Source organism: Sapajus apella, unplaced genomic scaffold (assembly GCF_009761245.1).
Source record: "Sapajus apella isolate SASKATOON/1434 unplaced genomic scaffold, GSC_monkey_1.0 scaffold25, whole genome shotgun sequence".
NCBI lineage: Eukaryota > Metazoa > Chordata > Mammalia > Primates > Cebidae > Sapajus > Sapajus apella.
In genome coordinates, this window is record NW_022436965.1 from 25,468,092 (window position 1) to 25,484,644 (window position 16,553).

General features: G+C 40.2%; 1 pseudogene; it reads left to right on the forward strand.

Moving 5' to 3' along the window:
- The first annotated feature begins 14,536 nt into the window (after nt 1-14,536).
- Nucleotides 14,537-16,213, forward strand: LOC116560246 (annotated as a pseudogene).
- The last annotated feature ends 340 nt before the right edge of the window (nt 16,214-16,553 follow it).

A 16,553-nucleotide genomic window follows, 5' to 3' on the forward strand; every position in this document is an offset into this window, starting at 1 on the left:
TTCCTGCTGTCTGGCCTGGTTCTAAACAGGCCACAGACCAGTACCTGCCTGTGCAGCTGGGGGGTTGGGGACCCCCAATTGTAGATCAGTAAAACAAGGACTGATAGAGCTGCTAATGCAAGCCTCAAAATGAGTAAATAAGCAAATACAGAAGCGCAGTTCAAGTATACATATGTTCTCTTTATCCTTGTAGCTGCTGAAGTTTTGATGATTCTACTTTGTATTTTTAACGGTTCCAATTTTAATGAGGTGTGTAATTGAGTGTTAGTTGTGTGATTTGGAGCAAGTCTCTGAGAGATCCCTTTTTAAAAAAATAATCCAAAAAACTAGAAGATTGGACTAAATTACCACTATGATTCTTTTCAAAGCTATCTTAATTTACAACTATTTGAAGTTACTTCAATCAATGCTAATAATACCATAGTTGCAGATTTGAAGCACTCAGATGCAATTCACTTATTTAAAAACTACTTGGTAAGGGTTTATTGGGAGGATTGCAAGATAAAATATGGAACACCTAGTTAAATTTGAATTTCACATAAAGAATGAAGATTTTTAATGTAAGTATGTTTCATGAAATATTTGAATATACACAAATATCTAAATATACTTATTTTGTGCTCCATTTGAAGTTAAAATTTAACTATGTGTTCTTCTAAAATTTGTTACAAAATCTAGCATTCTTACATCTATGTTAGTTTCAATAGAGTAACTAGGCTCTGTGGAAGACAAAATGGTGAATCAGTCATAGATCATTCAGTCTAGAGGGGCAAATGAGAATCAAATATTAATAATGATATTGCTAAGTAAAAAGCGATGAGTTCATGAGAAATATACTAAGAGAGCGCTATAAAAGTTTGCAGGAGAGAGAAATTACTTTCAGTCACAAGAGCAAGAGAAGAACTTGAGCTGGGCTGAGAAAGATGGCAGGATCAAGGCTTGTGAATATGGTGGGAGGGAGGAGTAAGAGCATTTCCAGTAGAGTAAATGGCTTGAATAAAAGCATGGAGGGAAAGTACAGAGGAAGAGAAGACAGCTAGTCATTTGGTTTGACTGTGGCCTGATTGAGTAAAGGGAAATTAAAGCAGAAAATGCTAGAAAGGGAAGGCAGAGCCATACCAAGAGAGCTAGAGGTAGGAGGGATGAAGGCTAGAAATCTGAATAAGCTAAAGAATTTGATTTGATGCTTGAAGGTGTTTGATCCAGGGTGACACTGCATACCAGTAGCGACAAGGGAGAGTGTAAAGAATCATCTCAAATGAGTCACTTCCAAGAAAAACTTGGGCTGTTAGTGTTGTTTTTACACATAGCTTAAAAAACATATTAGGTGAAAAGGAAATACAGGTAAGTGGGAAAATCACAGGTTTAGGTATGAAAAGATTCTGGGTTCAAATCCAATTCTCCTTCTGTATGTATGTTATTTCCTATCTGAAACTCAGTTTCCTTGTATATAAAAAGGACTACAGATGCTCTTATTATGCCTGGAAGTTATAAGTACCACTGTATACCTGGCACATAGTAGGAGCTCACTAAATACGAATTGCCATGAGTTATTATTTACTTATTACTTATTCTCCTCTAGTCTTCAGAGTATCGTATTTTATTGTAACAGGTGAAGATGCTCCCAATAGATTTAAAATTTTTTTTTCAAAATATTTTCCTCTATATGAAGAAAATCTTTTTCTTAAAATAAAAAAAATACGAGCATATCTATCTGAACTTTTTTAAAAAAAAAGAACAAGGAAAAATTAAGAGCCAATATTTGGAATACTTTGTCCAAATACTTACTGTAAATTGATTTCCTCAATACTAGAGAAAGCTAGATTTTCTTCCTAAATACCACATGGTTAAACCAGAAATCCTGAGAAAAAGCTGAGGTATCTTTCAATAATTCTGAAGGGAAAGCAAGAATTTCTATTTAATTATTTACAGCCTCACCAAATAGTATAGAATTTAGGTCAGCAAGTGAACCAAAGAGTCTCATGGATCCTGTGTACTTACAGGAATAACAAAGCATGTGGGCTCATGACCTGTGAAAGCCAGAGTGAAGGGGAGAATTGAGCAGTAATAGGATCTTTTTTTTTTTTCTGTATAAAGACTTATTCTGGGCCTGGCATGGTGGCTCATGCCTATAAACTCAGCACTTTGGGAGGCCAAGGTAAGAGGATCAGTTAAGCTCAGGAGTTTGAGACCAGCATGGACAACATGGTGAAACTCTATCTCTACAAAAAAATACAAAACTTAGCTGGGTATGGTGGCACGCACCTGTAGTTCCAGATACCCAGGAAGCTGAAGTGGGATGATCTCCTGAGCCCAGGAGGCCTGGCATGCAGTCAGCCAAGATGGTGCCACTGCACTCCAGCTGCGGTGACTGACTGAGACCCTGTCTCAAAAAAATAAAAAATAAAAAAAGACTGATTCTGGGTCATTGCCCTTGTTTCTGATTTTTTTTCTCTAGAATTCTATCTCAGTTGTTTCTTTGTCCATTAAAATAGGCCACAGTGATTGATGATAAATTTGTTCTTTGAGATAGCACCTAGAGGAACAGCTATCCAAAATGTTCTGTGCCCTGTCAAAGACTGAAATAGCTACCATTGCTGGAATTATGTGTTTATAGATAATGCCCCCCTATTTTGGCGTTTTTCTTTCAAAAATCAATTATCACCACCAGTACCTGCTTTTATTCATATCTTTTCTCCTCAACCTCATTGTTGAGTATCTAAAATACATTTGCAACTGAAGAACTACTCATTCCCTTGTCTTGCCATTCCAGGCCCATAGCTTTCTTTCAAACTTATTCCTGTGCACAGCACCACACAAGCTGTATCATAGGTTTATTCTCATACCTTGTATTCAGAGTCAATAAACTTGGTAAGTGCACAGCTGTGACACAGTAGGAGTCCTACAGGCTTTAAGCAAATGTACGTGATTTTATCGGTCCCAGAAGACTAGCCAAGGGTGATTTCCTTGGGTAATATTTTTGGCAGTGCTTCTTTGTTTTTATTAATATTCTGCATTCATGTTTGTGAGACTCTCAAATTTATTTCAAATTAGATAAAGGTGACCTTCCCCTTCACCAAGCAGAGCCTCCCACGAGACTCATGAATCCTGTTGAGGCCAATTATAGCTATCATTTGTTAACTATTGGAGTACCTTCAGTCTTAAAATAGCTACTAGAAAATTAAGACTGCAACATGAAGGAAGAACAAAATGGTCAGGCATATCACCCATTTTTAATCAAATGATTTGGTTTAGGACTTGATAACCTGGTTAATACTTGAGCACTGAGAGACATTTTGAATTTAAAGTAAGTTGGAGAAAATGGAGGAAGTTAAATCACAGAGCATAGAAATAAAATCAGTTATATTCAGAACAGAAACATCTTGGGCTCAATGTCTGGGAACAGTGAGAAGATTAGGCTGCTTGAGAGCTTAGCTCTTCCTTGTTTCTGTGGCCTCACCTGCAAGAGGACACTCTCTCATCCCAGTGAGACTGACATGAAAATCGCAAGAGCACTGCCCTCTATCTCATCTTTTCTCCAAGCCTTAGACCATCATGGGATTCACTAACATCATTCACACTTCAGAAATAATATATCAGAGTGATCCCCTCTTTTCTGCTCATCTTTCTGCCTCTGTAGAAAAGGGAGAATTTCACTATTTACCTCAGGAAACATGAAAGTTAATGACAAATATAAATGATGGATGAAGCAAGCATTGAAAGCTATAAAGTTGAAAGTAGGACCTAATACCCTGTAGTATCATGTGCTCCTTTTTAAAAGAAAACACACGTGAGTCATTTTAGAAAGGTTAATTTCTGGTACTTCTCGAAAATATTCTCAGAATAGTTACAGAGAAAAATTGTAACAAAACACTGGAGGCACCATTGGTGAAAGAAAACTGTATATCCTTGTCTTTTAGTCAGGAAAGAATAATATCTACTTGATCAAAATGACTTTTTTCCTTAGAAACTGTAGTACTGGCTCCTAGAAAACAGAGAATTTAAACTAGTATTTCTCAGAATGTTTTCTTTACATGACCCAAAGATAGTTTCCCTCCATGAGGAAACATCCCAGTGTTTGTTTTCAAGTTGTCATCAACACAAAGCAATAGTACATTCACATATAATGTGCTTCCAGCTTTTCAAAGCATTTTCACTTGTTTCTCAATTGTTTATTTCAATAATAACCTTGTGTTGACATTATTATCTTCATTTTATAAATGAGGCAACTCAGATTCAGACATTAAGGGACCTTCTTAATGTACGTAACTTATAGTGACAGAACCAAGGCAAAACCAAAAGTCCTTGCCAAAGACCACCTCCATTTATCTTCAGTGGACTCCCTGAGTTTTTTTGCTTTTTTGTGGTATGGCAGAAGCCCTCCAAATTTGGAAAAGCAAGCAAGTGCCAGGTAGGCACTTAGAATATCATTCCTCAACTGGCTTCTCCACAGCCTTTTCCTCCCAATATATAAAATACAGCAATAAAAGATAGACTAACATTTTAAACACTGAATGATTGCTCAAATTTACTCCACCTATATAATAGTATAATTTGTTCTTCTAATGCTGCACAACTGCACTGACTACTTAAATTGCATGTTTCACATGTCTCTACTATTCAGCTCCTCTTCCCATCTCTGCAGTATCTACCCCCAACATACTATTGGCTTAACAATTCCCATGGAACACTGTTTGAATTTAAGAGGCAGATTTGAGGGAAACACAAATGGCCATCCTTTCATTTATGTGCTTCTATCACAGAAATTTGATTATTCTTTAAAGGCAAGCATGGATTTCTTTTTCTTCCAGAAGCTTCAAGGTAATTTTCTACTTAACTTGCATAGTAGCAGTTGTTGGGGCTCAGAAAACCTCAAAATGTGCCATTTTGATATGTGAATTATTTCAAACTGAGGGCACTTGGGAAACAGCAAATACAGGAAAGGGCTCTCCCTGAACTCCCTTAAGTGCCTGAAGATAGAGCCTCCAAAAAGTAACAAAATTGTCATTGGTATCCTCCCTGGGAATCTCATCAGTGAGGGAAGATTAACTCACAGGAGACACTACTCTCCAGATTGACTTTGTCACAAACTATCCATCACCTCTTCTTCTGATGAAGTCCTTGGAGACAACTTTTATTCCCTGAGATATGTTATTTGCATAACAAGACAACTTTGTTCTCCACGCATTCCCTCCTCTTATTCTCCTACAACTTGTATAGACACCACCGCCACCCCGCCACCCCAAATAAACTACCAACCCCTACTCCTTTCTTTAGCTCAGGATGCTATAGAAACTTCTATCATCTGGCCCCTCTTCAAGTCCTCTATTTTGCGGGATTTCTATGTATAATTAAAATAGCTTTTCTCCTACTGATCTGTCTACTGTCAGCTTATTTCATAGATTCAATTATTGAACCTTCAGAGGATAGAAAGTTTTATCTCCCCTACACAGTTATGAGTAATTTGCAATTTCACTCATTGTTTCATATCATTAGTTACCTTTATTTATATACATGCATATGTCCTCCCACTCTATCACTCCAAACAAAGTGATATGCACATATATATAAAATACATATTTCATATTTCTATGTCCTGTTTTCCCCCCATTCCTGGCATTTTGCCTTGTGTATTGTTGGTGTTCAAATAAATATTTGTCAAATCAAACAAAAAGGAAATGAAAGAATGAAAAGTCCTACAAACCTATCAATAGTAAACAATAGTGGCTGTACTTTTCTTTCAGAGAAACAAATCAACAGTTTTCAAACAAAATGTCTTGGAAATATTCCCTAATGACTTGGCAGTCAACAATTCCCAGCTCAAAAAAATTTAAAAAATTTAAAAAGATAAAACAATACATTACCTTTATTGTTATGAATGTCTTCAAAAATAATTTGTCATAAATTTAGTTATGATTTAATTGTTTTTGTGAATTTATTTCATTTTGTTTATCGTTCTTATAGAGAAGAAAAACTAATTTTCTCTCTACTCTGTAGTTCTTAAATGAAACTTCTTGTAACAAAAGACAGATTAAAGGCAGAAGCTTATTAAAATGTATACTTAATTGTTACACATATATGGGAGAAGATCTAGAGAAATGAGTAAATCTCTAGAGCAAATCTCAAAGGAAGTCTAAACTTCAGGCTTAATGCCATTGTTTTTTGAAACAAGAAAGAAAGATGTAGGAAAAGATCCAGCTAAGAGGAGATGGCTAGGAAAAGTATCTTAAACAAAGGTAATGGGAAGTTCTAATTAGGGAAAGGGAGTCAGGCTGGTGGGACCAAGGGAAAGAAAAAAGAAAAAGCAGATATGCTGTAAGTCCTTTCTTCATGGTTCAGTACACGTAGCCCTCCTATACAAGTAACTCACAATCTTCCTGTGTCCAGCTATCACTAGACCCTTGGCTGATCAAAAAATGCCAGGTAGCTCACTGCAATCTTGGTGTTTTCTGTACTGCACAAATGCCGCTTCAGCACACAGCAAGCACAAGCACCATGCTATAAAATCACCAACAAGCCTTTGTCTCTTGGTAGTCAGCTCCTCTTGCTGATTTGCCCATTGCTTTCTCACAATGTATCTTCCTACTTTCTCTAATAAATCTGTCTTTATCATCTCCAACTGTATTGGTAAATTCTTTTTGTCACCCATCTGACACTGGCCCTGGAGAGTCACCATCTGCAACAGATAAGGATGATTATGCAAATTTAAGTCAAAACCTTTTCTATTTTGTGTAAGAGTCATTAGTGATTTAGTGTCCCTTTCTTCCTGATACAGGGAGAAAGACCCTTACAAATAAAGATTTCTTTTACAGATATAAATTTCTCTCTCTAAAAAAGTAACTTTTTAGGGCCAATCCTGTGTCTGGTGTTTCTCAAAATAATAATGCCAAAGATTTTGAGGTGGCATATTCTGTTCTTCTAGAGTCGTATTTTGGGGTATTGTACCTTGAGCATTACCATATTCCTGTTTAAAACTTTCCCACGCAGTTTCACAATCCAGAAACTGAGTTGGTGGATTATCCCCTGACCCAGGGCATTTTTATAAAAACAAAAGGAAAAGGTTAATAGTTAGAACTAATTATAACCTAGTTTTTTAGTTTGGAAAGCAGCCAGTCAAAGTTTTTAAATGCTTGTCTTAAAGCATCTGTTGCAGTTTGAATACCTCCAGTGATGGCTGAGTGGCCCACACAGCAATAATCATGAAGGTTGTCCATACATGAGCTGTTACGATGATTTCTCTGCAGTTTATATCAAGTTGTCCAGTTTTAGCTCACAGGGCTTTAGTAAAGAGGAAGTCTTTACTTTTAGTGATTCCATGTCAGAAAGGTAGAAGAAAATTTAAAATGTTAGTTTTAAGAGCCTTAGCAAAGTCTCAGCCAAATACTAGAATTCAGGGTCAGTTGAAGTTTACAGGTAGATAGCAAAACCTCGAAGACAATAAACAGGAGTAGAGTCTAATAAGAAGTATACTATAGTTTTCTATTGGAACATAATTTTTCTCTCCATAGTCACCCCTACTGTGCCAAAGTTAGTTGCAGTAAGAATAATTTGTTTACAAACTAAGTCTACTGTCATCATGTCCTGATTATTTACATAAGCGTAGCAAGAGTAGTGATTAACCATAAAGGCTCTTTTTAAGTTGGCTTCACTGGAGCTTTAATAAGAAATCTGAGATTGGACTTCTTAAGCATCATAAGGCTAAGATGCCAACCCAAGAACTTGTCATCAGATATTGTAACAGGATAAAAAATTTTTTTCTCTCTTATTCCTTTTTCTCTACTTTCCCCATTTCTGTGAAAAGAGTTTTTTTTTTAATAAAAGATTGATATTAGCATAATAGGCAGTCAATATTAGCAAGAATAAAAAATTTTAGTCTTAGAAATACCATGTTTTGCAGAAATTAAGGCTTCAAAGCCTCACTTGAAGATTCACAATATCAGTCTGATGTCACCCATCAGACTGAAGCCAGGATATTTGCTTAAAACCTCGATGCCTTTGAAGATTCCACTTAAGGATGCATTCAAGTACTTGGCTTTGGGTGTGGGGATAAACAGATAGTAGAAAAAGTATAAACAATGTTGGAAAGAGAAAGAGAGAGGAAGACAAGAGGGAGAAAGAACAATTTGCAGGTACTCATCTGGGAACCAATATTGTGTTATGGTTAACGTCAGCTTCTCTGGAATCAGATGGCCAAGTTTAAAATCAGCCACCTTGTTAAATGAGGAATATAGTGGTCATAACCTCAAATAATTATTCTAAGTGTATGTCTTTAGTAGCAGTGTGAGAAGAGACTAATACAGTAAATTGGTAATGGTAGACTGGGGTGCTGCTATAGAGATACCCGAAAATGTGGAAGCTACTTTGGAAGTAGGAAACAGAGATTAGAAGAGTTAGGAGGGCTCAGAAGAAGACAGGAAGATGTAGCAAAGTTTGGAACTTCCTAAAGACTTGTTGAATGACTTTGACCAAAATGCTGACAGTGATATGGACAATAAAGTCCAGGCTGAGGTGGTCTCAGATGGAGATGAGGAACTTATTGGGAACTGAAGCAAAGGTGACTCTTGCTATGTGTTAGCAAAGAATCTGGCAGCATTTTGCCCCTGTCCTAGAGATCTGTGGAACTTTGAACTTGAAAGAGCTGTTTTAAGGTATCTGGCGGAAGAAATTTCTAAGCAGCAAAGCATTCAAGAGGTGACCTGTTTTTTTCTGAAAGTGTGCAGTTATATACACTAACAAAGAGATGGTTTGAAATTGGAACTTAAGTTTAAAAAAGAAGCAGAGCATAAAGGTTTGGAATATTTGCAGCCTTACCATACATAGAAAAGAAAAACCCATTTTCTGGGGAGAAATTCAAGTCTGCTACTGAAATTTGCATAAGTAATTAGGAGTCAAATGTTAATAGCCAAGACAAATGGGAAAATATCTCCAGGGCATGCCAGAGATCTTCATGGAAGCCCCTCCCATCACAGACCCAGAAGCCTAGGAGGAAAAAATGGTTTTGTGAGCCAACCCCAGGTCCCTGCTTCTCTGTGCAGTCTCAGGACCTGATGTCCTGCATCTCAGCTGCTCCAGCTCTAGTTGTGACTAAAAGGAGCCAACGTACAGCTTGGGCCATGCCTCAGAAGATACAAACCCCTAGCCTTGGCACTCCCATGTGGTGGTGGGCCTGTGGGTGTGCAGAAGACAAGAGTTGAGCTTTGGGAGCCTCTGCCTAGATTTCAAAGGATGTGTGGAAATACCTGGATGTTCTGGCAGAAGTTTGATGCAGGGGCAGAACCCTCATGGAGAACCTCTAGTAGGGCAATGCAGAGGGGGATTGTGGGGTCGGAGGCCCTACACAAAGTCCTCACTGGGGCACTGCCTAGTGGAGTTGTGAGAAGAAAGCCACCATCCGCCAGACCCCAGAATGGTGGCTCCACCGACAGCTCGCCTCATGTACCTAGAAAAGCCACAGGCACTCAATGCCAGCCCGTGAAAGCAGTTGTGGGGGCTATACCCTGCAGAGCCATAGAGGCAGAGCTGCCCAATTGGGAGCCTACTCCTTGTATCAGTGTGCACTGGATGTGAGACATGGAGCCAAAGGAAGTTATTTTGAAGTGTTAAGCTTTAATGAGTGTCCTCTGGTTTCAGACTTGAAAACGAAGGACCTGTGGCCCCTTGTTTTGGCCAGTTTTACCCATTTGGAACAGAAATATTTACCCAATGTTTGTTGTACCCCCACTGTATCTTGGATGTAACTAACTTGCTTTTAATTTTACAGGCTCATGAGTGAAAGGGACTTGCCTTGTCTCTGATGAGACTTTGGATTTAGACTTTTGGGTTAATGCCGGGATGAGTTAAGACTTTGGTGGACTGTTGGAAAGGCATAATTGTGTTTTGAAATGTGGAAAGGATATGAGATTTGGGAGTTGCCAGGGGCAGAATGATATGATTTGGCTCTGTGTCTCCACCCAAATCTCATCTCAAATTGTAATTCAAATTGTAATCCCCAGGTGTCAAGGAAGGGACTTGGTGGGAGGTGAATAGATCCTAGGGACAATGTCCCCTTTGCTGTTCTCATGATAGTGAGTCTCACAATATCTGATGGTTTAAAAGTGTGACACTTCTTTCCCTTGCTCTCTTTCCTGCCACCATGTCGGATGTGCCTTGCTTCTCCTTCACCTTCTGCCATGATTGTAAATTTCCTGAGGTCTGCTCACCCATGTGGAACTGTGAATCAATTAAGCCTCTTTTGTTTATAAATTACCCAGTCTCAGGTAGTTCTCTATAGCAGTGTGAAAATGAACAAATACACCTTTCTTACGCCATACACAAAACTCAACTCAGGATGGATCAAAGACTTAAATGTAAAACTCCAACTATAAAAACCTTAGAAGACAACCCAGAAAATACCATTCAGGGCATAGACATTGGCAAAGATTTCTTGATGAGGACACCAAAAGCAATTATAACAAAGCAAAAATTGACAGATGGGATCTAATTAAATGAAAGAGCTTCTGTACAGCAAAGGAAACTATCAACAGAATAAACAGGCAACCTACAGAATAGGAGAAAATTTTTCCAATCTATCCATTTGACAAAGGTCTAATGTCCAGCAGCCATAAGGAACTTAAACAAATTTACCAGAAAACCAAAAAAAAAACTTATTAAAAAGTGGGCAAAGGACATGAACAGAAACTTCTCAAAAGAAGACATACATGCAGCTGACAAATATATGAAGAAAAGCTCAACATCACTGATCATTAGAGAAATGCCAATCACAAGCACAGTGAGATACCATTTCACACCAGCCAGACTGGGTATTACTAAAAAAGCCAATAAAACAACAGATGCTGGTGAGGTTGTGGAAAAAATTAATGCTTTTACACTGTTGTTGGGAGTGTAAATTAGTTCAACCATTGTGGAAACAGTGTGGTGACTTTTTAAAGACCCAAAGGCATAAATACCATTTGACCCAGCAATTCCTTTACTTTGCGTATATACGCAAAGAAATATAAATCATTCTGTTATAAAGACACATGCATATATGTGTTTATTGCAGCACTATTCACAATAGCAAAAACATGGAAGCAACCTAAATGCCCATCAAGGATAGACTGGATAAAGAAAATGTGGTACATATACACCGTGGAATACTATGCAGCCAGAAAAAGGAATGAGCTCATGTCTTTTGCAGGGACATGGATAGAGTTGGAGGCCATTATCCTTAGCAAACTAACACCGGAACAGAAAACCAAATACCACATGTTCTCACTTACAATTGGGAGCTACATGATGAGAACAGATGGACACATGTTGGAGAACAATACACACTGGGGCTTGTCAGAGGGTTGGGGGTAGAGGAGAGAGAGGATGAGGTAGAATAGCTAATGGATGCTTGGCTTAATACCTGGGTGATGGGATGATCTGTGCAGCAAAGCACCATGGGACATGTTTACCTAGGTAACAAACCTGCATATCCTTCACATATGCCCCTGAACTTAAATCAAAAGTTGGCAATTTAAAAAATTATTTCTATTTGGGCTTGAAAAATAATTGTGTTGGCACATATATGCCTTTTAGCCTAATGAGGTCTTCCTGCCCACTGCACAAACAAAATCAATTGCCACAGAGACCATGTCATTGCAGTGAAGAAAGAATTTAATTAACACAGGACTGGCCACACTGCTCAGGAAATGGAGTTATTACCCACATCAATCTCCTCAAAGACTTGGAGAGTTTTTCAAAGACAGCTTGGTGAGCAGGTGGCTAGGGTATGGGGAGTCCTGATTGGTTGGGTCAGAGATAAAATCACAGGGAGTCTAAGCTGGCTTCTTTCACTGAGTCACTTCTGGATGGGGTCTCAGGAGTGGTTTGTTGCATCCAGATGGACGAATTGGTTGTCAGACATGCAAAAAACCTGAAGTGATTATCTCAAAAGGCCAATCTTAGGTTCTCTAATAGTGATATTACCTGCTGAAGTAATTGGGGAAGTTGCATATCTTGTGACCTCTAGAATCATGGCTGGCTATCATTTATATCTACACATTAGCAGAATTCTGGCTCCTCTATCCTCCTAGCCTGGTGGTCTGTCATTAACTTCACAAAGGTGGTCGAGCTTGGGGTAAGGACTATTACCACTTAAACTATCAACTAAACATCTCCCAAAGGTAGCTTGGCATAAGCCCAAGAATACTTAAGGGCAGCTTGAAGTCTAATGGCATGATGTGGGTTGGCTAGATTAGATCTCCCCCTCTGCCATAATTTTCTCACTGTTATAATTTTTACAGAGGTAAAAATTCACAACACATTAAATAAAATAATGAACCTTTACTAGAGATTTGATGTGAGGTAGGATGGAGTGTTTATGATTCTATAGAGAACCTTTTGTTTTTTAAAGTGGGCTTGTTTATCTTTCTCAGAATGGATGCCCTGAAATGATTAAACACTATCTGCAGTACTGGGGATTCACATGATATTAAAAAAAATCTTTTGATTCAGTTAATTAAAACAGTAAAGTCTAGGTAGTAGGAGAACAGTTTGACTGAACTGTTCTGTTACCTTAAATTATTAAACTCCTGTGTTTGGCATTTACAAACAATGTTGGCCTTTCTCTCTCTAATGCTAAATCCAAAGAATTTAATTGTATTTAGATTGGTTGATCTCATATAATATCAAATGTATCCTATATTTAGTGAAGATATGAAAGAGGAATCAAGAGAGCACATATTCTGATATTTGAAATCCGATCTTTTTTTCTTCCAACTACAGAAGCCCTAAAGTGTGAGATCTTTGAAGAATTCATTTATTTTTCTTGGCGTGAGCTTCAGGTGTCTTCTGGACAAGATGCCTAAATATGGACTGGTTGCCATGAGAGAGAAGAATATAATATTAATGTGGAATTTATTATAAGAGAATAAATAAACCCCTTTTGACAACAAATGAAGGCATAATTAGTTATTCTAAAGAAACTTCTCTATAAACACACTGAGATGGGTTAGTAAGCAATGAAGAAGTTTTATGCAATAGTTTTGGCAAGAATTATACAGAAGGCAATAATGGTCAGATATTGTTTGTAAGATTACACATTGAAGAGGCATCATTTGTCTGGGGTAATACCCAAGGTTCGTTCCCTCACACCAAGGAAATCGCAGATGTGGACACAAACAAGATTAAGAGCAGAGGTTTAATAGGCAAAAGCAAAAAGAGAAAAGCTCTCTCTCCTGCAGAGACAGAGTGACTCCTGAGTGTGTCTTCTGGTTCTGTGGTGAAATGCATGGGGTTTTATAGAGGAGCTTGAGGAGGTGCTGTCTGATTTACATAGGGCATGAGAGATTGGTCAGACCAGGTTTGCTGTTTGCATAGCATACAAAGAAGCTGGCCATCCCACCCTAATCTTTTATGATGCAGATGAGGGTCTCATGTAGCCTGCTTTTTTACTGCACATATGTGTTTTAGTTAGAATTTTTGATGCCGCAAAAGAAGTAGCACTTGAATATAAGTTTTCTCAGCAAGGCAATTTGCTTCTATAGCAGGGTGCAGCTCACAGATGGAACCATGGCAAGCACACATCTGGTCAAGGAGGGGAAGGGCTACTTAAGCCTGATGGAGGTCACCTCTACTGCTGTGTCATTCCCCTGTTGGCTAGGGTTAGAACACACAGTCTAGTCTAATTCCGATCGGCTATTTTAATGGGAGTAGGAGTACGAGCCAGAGTGGTGGGGTGGGTAGTTTGGCAGGAAGGACAGTTATAGATAGGTCAGAGCAGGTAAGCAGGGGTCAAAGTAGGTGACCAGAGCAGGTGACCGGCATGAGTCAGGATGGGGCAGGGGACTAGAGAACAGATGTGAACTACTGATTAGAACTAGTGGAAAAGGTTGTTTACTGAAACTACAAGGAAGTTAAACTTTAAAAAATAAGTCAGCTGAACATACTGACATATTGATTCTCTGAAGAGAAACTTGGGGTTCACTATATCTAACAAGTGCAACAAAGAATAGGGAAGAGGGAACCTCCATGTTGAATATACCTGGCTTACAGGTAGCCCTTTTCTGTTGGCATAGCTCTCAGCATTTACCTATGCAAGCTTTTACCTTGCTTATCTATGCTTGCAGCTTGATTTTTCAGACTGCTTTTTGTTAGAAATGAAATGATTTGGGGCTGCTTTTTATCAAATGAAAACCTTACTGAGGACTTTCTTACCCTATCTGCCTGAATAATTTGTAGCTCCTGTATCAATATGAAATGCCTTTAGTTGCACTGAGCCAGAAGATAATGAAATTATATAATCAGAATTTTATATCAGGAAGGGACCTAAAAGATAAATTGGCCCAAACATAGCATTTTAAACTATAAAATATAAGATTCAGAAAGATTGACTTTTTCAAAGTCACATTAGTTTGAGTCATAGTCAATATCACAATTCAGTTTAATAGAACAGAAATATATTAAGCACTTACTATGTGTCAGGTTCTTAGAAATTCAGGGAACAAAGATTTTAAAAAAGGTGAATTCTACCTTTGATCTTACTATCTCATTAGAGAGCCATACATTTCATGCCTTCCCTCAATTTGAAGATTTAGCATGGGCCCCATCCTGTTTGGCTCTGTCCCGCCACAGTACCAGCCAGCCATGAGCTCCAAGCGGTTCAACAAGAGCCCCTGGTACCAGCTGTCGGCCAGGTCAGGCACCGGCTCCTGTCCAAGTATGATCCCCAGAAGGAGGCAGAGCTCCGCAGCTGGATTGAGGGAATCACTGGCCTCTCCATCCGCCCCAACTTCCAGAAGGGCCTGAAGGATGAGATTATCTTATGCACACTCATGAACAAGCTATAGCGGGGCTCAGTCCCCAAGATCAACCGCCCCATGCAGAACTGGCACCAGCTAGAAAACCTCTCCAACTTCAGCAAGGCCATGGTCAGCCACAGCATGAACTGCTTGGACCTGTTCAAGGCCAACGACCTGTTTGACAGTGGAAACATGATGCAGGTGCAGGTGTCTCTTCTCGCCCTGGCGAGGAAGGCCAAGACTAAGGGGCTGCAGAGCAGGGTGGACATTGGCATCAAGTACCCAGAGAAGCGGGAGTGGAACTTCGAGGACACCACCATGAAAGCCAGCCAGTGCGTCCTAGGGCTGCAGATGGGCACCAACAAATGCACCAGCCAGTCGGGCATGACTGCGTACGGCACCAGGAGGCATCTCTACAACCCCAAGAACCACATCCTGCCCCCCATGGACCACTCGACCATCAGCCTCCAGATGGGTACCAACAAGTGTGCCAGCCAGGTGAGTATGACGGCTCCTGGGACACAGCGGCACGTCTATGACACCGAGCTGGGAACCGACAAGTGAGACAGCTCCTCCATGTCCCTGCAGATGGGCTACAGCAGGGCGCCAACCAAAGTGGCCACGTCTTTGGCCTGGGCTGGCAGATACATGACCCCAAATACTGCCCGCAAGGCACAGTGGCCAATGGGGCTCCCTCTGACGCCGGCGACTGCCTGGCAGCGGGGAGGTCCCTGAATATCCCCCTTCCTACAGGAGGAGGCCGGCTACTAAGGCTCCCAGCACGCTCTCTCCCCACATCGTCTTCCCATCTGGGTGTTTGGGTTTTTCTGTGTTTTCATCTTTTTTTTTTCTCAACCTGTTCAGTGCTGCGAAACAACCGAGGGTCTGTGAGTGGCTCGTGGGATCAGCAGGGCTTTTTTCCCCTTGCCTTGGTCCTTTGCAAGACTGAGCCACCAAGATTCAGGGTAAGGGGTTAAGGTTGTATCCAGATCTGTGTAGGGTGAGGGTCCCTGATGGCATGTCCAGGATGTAGGCAGAGCTGTGCTGGGGAGAAGAGACCTGGGCTTGGAAGGAACCGCCCCCAAAGGTTTCCGGTTGCCTCGCCTCTTCCCACTTTTGTCACCCAATCAGTTTGTGGTTTCTGTACTCGCAAAAATTTCAGGAAGTATTAACAAAAGAAAAACTTATTTTTTTTCACCCGAGGAATGGGGCGGAGACAGTGGAGGGGGTGCTGGGAAATAGGTCCCCTGGGAAAGGGGGCCTGACTACGATGCTAAATATTTCAGGCTCCCAAGTGGCTGGATTTCCCTACGACCCTCAGAGCAACAAACATCAGACCCTCAGACCTGCCCTGGGGCCCTGTGGGGTAAGTGAGGCCCGTACAAGGAAGCGGAATTCTGAGTTGTTGGGGGTAAGCTTGACCCCATCTCTATGCTACTCTGCCCTCCCCATAGTTAAAAAAATTTTTTTTTTTTTAACTTGCTGCTGTTGCCCAGGCTGGAGTGCAGGGGCGATCTTGGCTTACTGCACCTCCACCTCCCTGGCTCAAGGGATTCCCCTGCCTCAGCCTCCCAAGTAGCTGGGACTGCAGGTGCTCCACGACACTGGCTAATTTTTCTATTTTTAGTAGAGACAGGGTTTCACCATGGTGGCCAGGCTGGTCTGGAACTCCTGGCCTCAGATGATCCACCCACCTCGGCCTCCTCAAGTGCTGGGATTACAGGCATAAGCCACAGCACCAGCCCCTCAGTAGGTTTTAAGGAGCTCCCAGCCCTCTTTCTCCCCTTC